Below are 6997 nucleotides of genomic sequence, written 5' to 3'. Positions count from 1 at the left end.
GAGTTCTTCTGATCATGCTCTCTCCCTCTCTTGAACCCGGGTGATTTCCCAGTTACTTAATGGGGCCCACTGAGAGCTCACCTTTCTCTCATTTCAGCCATGTCAATACTTGCTTATAGCCCAGTAATGCTTTTGTCTCCCGGGTCTATGCACATCGCTTTCAAGCCACCCTTGTTGCAATGTATTCCCTTGTCTTCCAGGTCAGTGAAATAAATAATGCACAGAGAGGAAGTTTAGGTTGGCTGAAACAATTTGTTGCCGTTATCAAAAGGCTCCAACTCTAAATCACCCGCAAGCTGTTTATTGCCTTGTTCCATCTCTTAATTATACGAAACCTCAGCAGTTTGTTTAGTTTTTAATTAGCATAATCCAAGTACAGGGTTCATTCTGGGCAAGGACACGAGGCTATTGAGTATCTGTCCTTTATGCCACAGGGTCAAGAATCATTTCTGTGCTGTGCTTATTAATATATGTTCATAGGAATGGCACTGAAAATCTATCATTAATATTGATCTTGATTTTCAAGCAGTCAATGGTCATTGATGCAGGCAGATAAATTACTGGAATGAATTTTGCAATTGCTTGCTAAGGCTATTCATATTGATAGATGCACTATTGAGCAACTTTTCCTTTCTCCTTTTCAAAATACTAACCATGCCGATAGACATGTGGATGACTATGTGTGGGAACAGGTACGCAAATCATTTTTTCCTAAGTTCTCACAGAGTGAGAGAGAGATATATACACCGCAGCAGCAGGTCCTTTTTTCAGACTCTGCTGGAGAAATGGGAGGTCCCTTGGAAGCTTCTCGGGGTTACATTGGTGAGGAAGTGGTTAGGAAGTCAACCTAGGAAGATAGTTTGTTAGAAAGATAGTTTGTTAGGAAGATAGTTTGTTAGGAAGATAGTTTGTCTTCCCCTTGCTATCCAACTTCCCTTCTGCGAGACCTGTGTGGTACAGTCTCATAAGAAGGGCTGTGACCATAGGCACCAAGTTGTCCCTGTGACTGAGGGGACCCTGCTGCATGTGTGTGACATCACATCCTCTAGAGGAGGCTCAGCACTCTGGTAGAGCTGGGTGCTAAGGCTATAATGCTCACTACACTGGGCCCCCTTCAAACAAAAATCAAATAGAGTTGGTGCACCTGACAAGCAGAAGTCCCCAGATTCCATCCCTGGTACCTTCAATCATGTCCCCTGCCTTACATCTTGGGAAACTGAAACAGGCCTCGCCTTTGCCCCATATGAACTGAAGGTGTGTACTAGAACAATTGTCTTCTTCAACTATGAATCAGGACCCACAACTGGCTGCAGCTTGACCTCAGATGAGGCACCCCAGAAGCACCATAGCATTTATTATCGCTTTCTCTCTCTCTCTCTCTCTCTTTTTAAGTAGAAAGAGCAGAGTAGAAAGAGACCATACCCTCCAACATTTCTCCGATGAAAATAGGAGAATAATGATAATTTTACTATTTATACCCCAATCATCTTCCTGGGTTGCCTCAGCCACTCTGGGCAGCTTCTAACATATATAAAGACACAATCATTAAACATTAAACAAAACTTTCCAATACAGGATTGCCTTCAGACAGCTTGGGGGGCGAATAACTCCATACGCTCCAACATTTCTCCAATAAAAAAGTGGGACATCCTAAGGAAAAGTGGGACATTCCAGGATCAAATCAGAAACTGGGACGGCTCCTGTAAATCAGGGACATCCCTGGAAAATAGGGACTTGGAGAGTCTGGGAGACAGAGAATGAAAATATGTCTTCACTTCAAATTTATACCTATTTTGTTGTACAATGGCTTCCTTGAAACAAATGAAGCCTGTAAGCTGAGTTGTGGGTGCTAAGAATTCAAAAAAAATGGAATTAAAGTGCCATCCTAAACACATCTACTAATAGGTTCAGTGGGGCTTGCTTTCAGGTAAGTGAGAATGGGTTGCTAAGCCTTCACACTGTGGAAGAGGTTTGCTGAAGTCAGAAAACCATTGTGTCATAGCAATTTGCCAGACCCTCAGAAATTTAGTATGATATCTATCCAGTAGCCCCTTTTCTCTCTCTCACTTGGTGGCAGCAAAATCCTTATTTTTACCAACCTCTGCATGCATGGGAAAGAGAGAAGCAGCAGTTCTCAAATTGCTTGACGTCTCTGTTCAGGCATACAAAGCTCTGCAGACAGAAAATGTTGGGAGAGATGGTAGTCTACAGTATTTGACAACTCAACTAAAATATTTTGGAAGTGAGTAAGGCTAAAACCCAGGCAGTATATGAGGATTTTAGAGCAAGGACTTTCAGTATTTTGGACTCTCAGTACAAAATATGAAAATCTTTGGAATGGAATGCAATACTGGAGAATTGCAAACATGTCCCACTCCCAGGATGTACAGAGGGCAGCGTTTAGTTTTGTAAGCCTCAAATTTTATAGAGCAGCTAGGCAACTGAGAATATCAGCATGGTTTTTGCAAAGGTAAGCCCTGTCTATGTCACCTGTTAAAGTTCATTCAGAATAAGCATGTGGATGGGCTGGGGTGGGCAGTAGCCATTGTACACTTAGACTTCCAAAAAGCTTTGGTGATCTTCCATACCAAAGACTCCCAATTAAGTTTAGCAATCACAGATAGATCCTCTGAAGGATCAGTAACTGGTAAAGAACAGAAGAAATGGACAATTCTCATAATGGTGGGATGGAGTCCCACAGGAGCTGAATTGGAAACTGTGCTCTTAAACTCATTCATAAATGTTCTGGCATTAATGTGAGCAGTGAGATGGCAAGGTTTAGCACCGAAGCTCAATTATTCAGGGTAGTTTTAAAAATGGCATTATGAGGAGCTCAAGAATGGTTTTCTCCAAACGGGGTGAATGGACATTTAAATGACCAATGCAGCTCAGTGTAAGCTGGTGCAAAGTGATGAACATTGGGGCAAAAAGTCCTACCTTCATATATATGCCATTGTGAACTGAATTGGTGGCGATTGACCAGGAAAGAAATCTTGGACTTATGGTGGATAACTTGATGAAAAGGTCGACCCAGTGTGCAGCAGCTATGAAAAAGGCCGATTCTGTGTCAAGGATCATTAGGAAATGGATTGAAAGTAAATCTGCCAATATCAAAATGCTATTATACAAATCTATGGAGGGACCACCTTTGAACTACGGTGTACCTTTCTGGTCACCACACCTTAAAAGGGAGATTGCAGAGCTAGAAAAGGTTCAGGCAAGGTCAAGCAAATTGATCAACGGGCTGGAGCAGCTCCATAGGAGGAAAGATTGCATTGGTTGATGTTTTTAAGTTTAGAAAAAAGGTATGTAATGGGGGACATGATAGAGGTGAACAAAATTATGTATGGTGTAGAGAGAGAGAGGATTTTTCTCCCTCTCTTAAAATACCAGAACCAGGTGTCATTCAACAAGAATGAATATTGGAAGATTCGAGATAGACAAAAGATAGAACACACAGTGCACATTCACAATCACAAGGTGTAATAATGTCACTGGCTTGAATGTATTTAAAAGATAATAATGCCAATTCAGGAGGATAAAGCTGTCATAATAATGGCTATGTTGCCTCCATTATTAAAGGTAGTATGGATACAACTTGCTGGGGACATGAGAGGGAGAGTGTTTTTGCATTGAGGGACTGTTTGTGGGCTTCCCACAGACATCTGTTTGGCCACCATGAGAACAGGTTGCTGTGGTAGACTGGTCTTTAGTCTAATCCAGCAGGGCTCCTCTTACAATCTCGTGTTAATCCAAACCTTGGTTTGACACCATCTTCATGAAGTCCAATTAGGGCTCTCCCTACTTCCCTTAGTTATCTGTCTGCTCCCAGTTCAATTTTGATTCCTCTGCTACAGCCCTTGAACCAGAAGCCCTGTGAGTCAGGCAGTGGTTCCATGCTCCACGTGGATGGTTGAGGAGGAGACAGCTAGTCATTCAAAGTCAGGTATCATGGCTGGGTCATAGGCAGTTGTCCAAGACAATTCAGGAGCCAGAAAGCAAGAGTTTAGCCAGGGAGTGAACAATGAAGAGCAAAAGGAATCAGAGCTGAGGAGCAAGTTGAAGTTGTGGGACAAGCAGGAGCCACTGCTGAAGATCAAACCAGAAGTCAGGGGCAAAGCAATGTACACTCAGGAGAGCTAAATAAGACCTAGGTCCCAGGCAACCAAGCCCGTTTATAGTCCTTCCTGCCCAGGAAGGTCCCATGGCCAGCTTGCAGGTCATAACTGTTGAGGCAATTGCTGCTCCAATCTTCAGTTCTGTGGCTTTCCATATGGGGAGCCACACACAGGTCCAAAACAACCTAGAGTTACAACCCTAGCAGTTCCTGAAACCATCACTGAAGCCTAGAATCTTCTTAGTCCTAGGAATCAGGTCATCCCAGATAAATGACAAGCACCTCCCACACCAGGTGCACTTCAATATTCTGGACCCAATTTTGCTGAGGGAGGCCACCAGGTATTGGCCAGACAGCCCTTAAATCTAAATGCATATCACTGAACCCAGTGCCCCACATCAGGGTCAGCAAAAGAAAGTAGGAAGAATGCAGCTGGTGCTCCTTGTCTTTGCTTGCCTTCAAACCTCTGTCATACTTTTGTCCTCACCCTTTTGGAACCATTTCTTAATGTCCTTAAAATATTTCTATTGTTGTTGTTGTTTTTCTGTTTTTCTGTTTGCTGCCCTGGGCTCCAATCCTCTCTTGTTGTCTCTCTACCTTCTGCATAATCTGTCCTCACATTACAGGACCGGATCCTCTTTCCTCTGTGCCTTGGACCAGCTCCTACTTTGCCTTCTGCTTGGACCTCATTCCATCCTGCACCTGCACCTGCCAAATCTCTCTTCTGGCTGGCGTTCTGCAAAGATCCTGAGAGGCTGCCCGCATTCTGGGCTCTCTGGCCCCGTTCCTGACAATTCCACACTTTAATTACAAAAAATGCATGATCTGATATTAAGCAAAGTGAGTCCTGTCAAATTAGTGATTCAGACAAATGTTTCCATTTCGTGGGATGACTCAACAACTTGTTGGAGAGGGGGAAAAAATCTTCATTTACATAACTATAAGTCCTACCACAGCTTAATCATCCCTTTTGTCTGCACACATTCCATTTTTTGAATATTTGCATTTCATTGGCCACCTGCCATTTGTTTAAAGGGTAGGATGTAATTAGAAGCACTGGCAGTTCAGTGGTACATTTTTTTTAATGGCTCAATGCAGTTTGGGTGTCATTACCGTATCTGGTGCAATGCTATATACTATTGGAATGTCCCTGCTACTCAGAAATGTAATTGAAAATGTGGCTAAATTGAAAAGGCCTCTTTCATCTTGGTGCCGTGATGCATTTTGCTTTACACGCACGCCACAAAAATGCAACATTTGAGGGCAGAGTGCTGTGCTCACCATAGCTCTGATGCAGCGTTCGAAATTCCCATTTTTCTAGGTGCATTATGCGACAGGAGATCTCATCTCTGAGCTCTGGGAGCAGAACTGTGCCTAAGATTTCAGATTAAAACTGCAGAGTGGAAGAAAAGGAGGACCTTTTTCTGCCTCCCCACTTCCAGCTACTTTTTGAAGACTGGAGAAGAGACCCTCTTAAGAATATTTGGGGGTTGGGCAGGGGAAGGACTAGATCATGTGAAAAATGAACACAGTATTTTAGCTGCAGTTCATTCATTTTCAGCTCTGTATTCTTGTTATTAAAAAAAACTCTTGTTGCGCCCATAACCTCGGTTTAAGGTGCCATTTAGCTCTTAGCTTTCATACCTCAGTTTCTAACACTGCTCCAATGTGGCCCTGTGGTTCTTCGCCCACTTCAAAGCAGATGGCTTTCTCGAACCAAGCCTTCCAGCTCACAGGCTTACCCATCGGGAGAGGGCTGCTTTGTACAAAGTAATGGCTGAAAGCTCTAACTTGTGAGGTGAAAGAAGGGCACCATATCTTGTGTGCTCCTCTCTACTGCTGCTTCAGGCAGTCTAGTGCTGCCAAGAAGCAAGCAAGTGACTATGGTGGCAGCTGGGTAGCACTGAAGAAGGGGGTCTATGCAGGTGATTGTAGCAGCCATTGGAAAGGATGGCCACTGCTACAGTCATCTCAAGGCTTCTGACAACATAGAGGCTTCTCTCTTTTTGGCAAATCGCTTTCACATACCCTCCAACATTTCTCCGATGAAAATAGGGACGTCCCATTCCACAATGATAATTTTATTGTTTATACCCCACACATCTTACTAGGTTGCCTCAGTCACTCTTGTTGTTATTGTTGTTTAGTCGTTTAGTCATGTCCGACTCTTTGTGACCCCATGGACCAGAGCACGCCAGGCACTCCTATCTTCCACTGCTTCCCGCAGTTTGGTCAAGCTCATGCTGGTAGCTTCGAGAAAATGTCCAACCATCTTGTCCTCTGTCGTCCCCTTCTCCTTGTGCCCTCCATCTTTCCCAATACCAGGGTCTTTTCCATGGAGGCTTCTCTTCTCATTAGGTGGCCAAAGTATTGGAGCCTCAGCTTCAGGATCTGTCCTTCCAGTGAGCACTCAAGGCTGATTTCCTTAAGAATGGATAGGTTTGATCTTCTTGCAGTCCATGGGACTCTCAAGAGTCTCCTCCAGCACCATAATTCAAAAGCATCAATTCTTTGGCAATCAGCCTTCTTTATGGTCCAGCTCTCACTTCCATACATCACTACTGGGAAAACCATAGTCAGTCACTCTAGGCGGCTTCCAACAGCAGGTGAGCTGCTTCTGCTTACTTGTAGGGAGAAAGGGAGGGATGAAACAGATGGGAGGGCAGCATGGTGCAAAAGCACTGGTGGGCTCAGCCAGTGTGTTTGCACTGCTCTGACCTGGCCCAGCTCACTATTTCCAGTAAGCAGCAGCTTCTCACCTTCTGGGAAGTCAGTTAAGCATCTCTGCCCCACATCTCTGCCCTCTGCTGCTGCTCAGGATCTTTATGCAGGTTTCTCTCACCTTGTCCAATGATGGAAAATTCCCTAAAGGCAGGGGGA

General features: G+C 44.1%; 1 long non-coding RNA gene across 1 annotated transcript; it reads right to left on the bottom strand.

Moving 5' to 3' along the window:
* Positions 1-2099: 2099 nt before the first annotated feature.
* On the bottom strand, positions 2100-5963 carry LOC309348202. The gene is made up of 3 exons (XR_014159295.1): positions 5762-5963; positions 2938-3044; positions 2100-2172 (listed from the first exon to the last, which is right to left on the bottom strand). It is a non-coding gene; the product is annotated as an uncharacterized lncRNA (long non-coding RNA).
* Between the last annotated feature and the right edge of the window lie 1034 nt (positions 5964-6997).

The sequence above is a fragment of the Podarcis erhardii genome (assembly GCF_964252035.2).
Source record: "Podarcis erhardii genome assembly, chromosome: 8".
Classification (NCBI taxonomy): Eukaryota; Metazoa; Chordata; class Lepidosauria; order Squamata; family Lacertidae; genus Podarcis; species Podarcis erhardii.
This window is presented reverse-complemented; position numbering and strand designations above follow the sequence as displayed.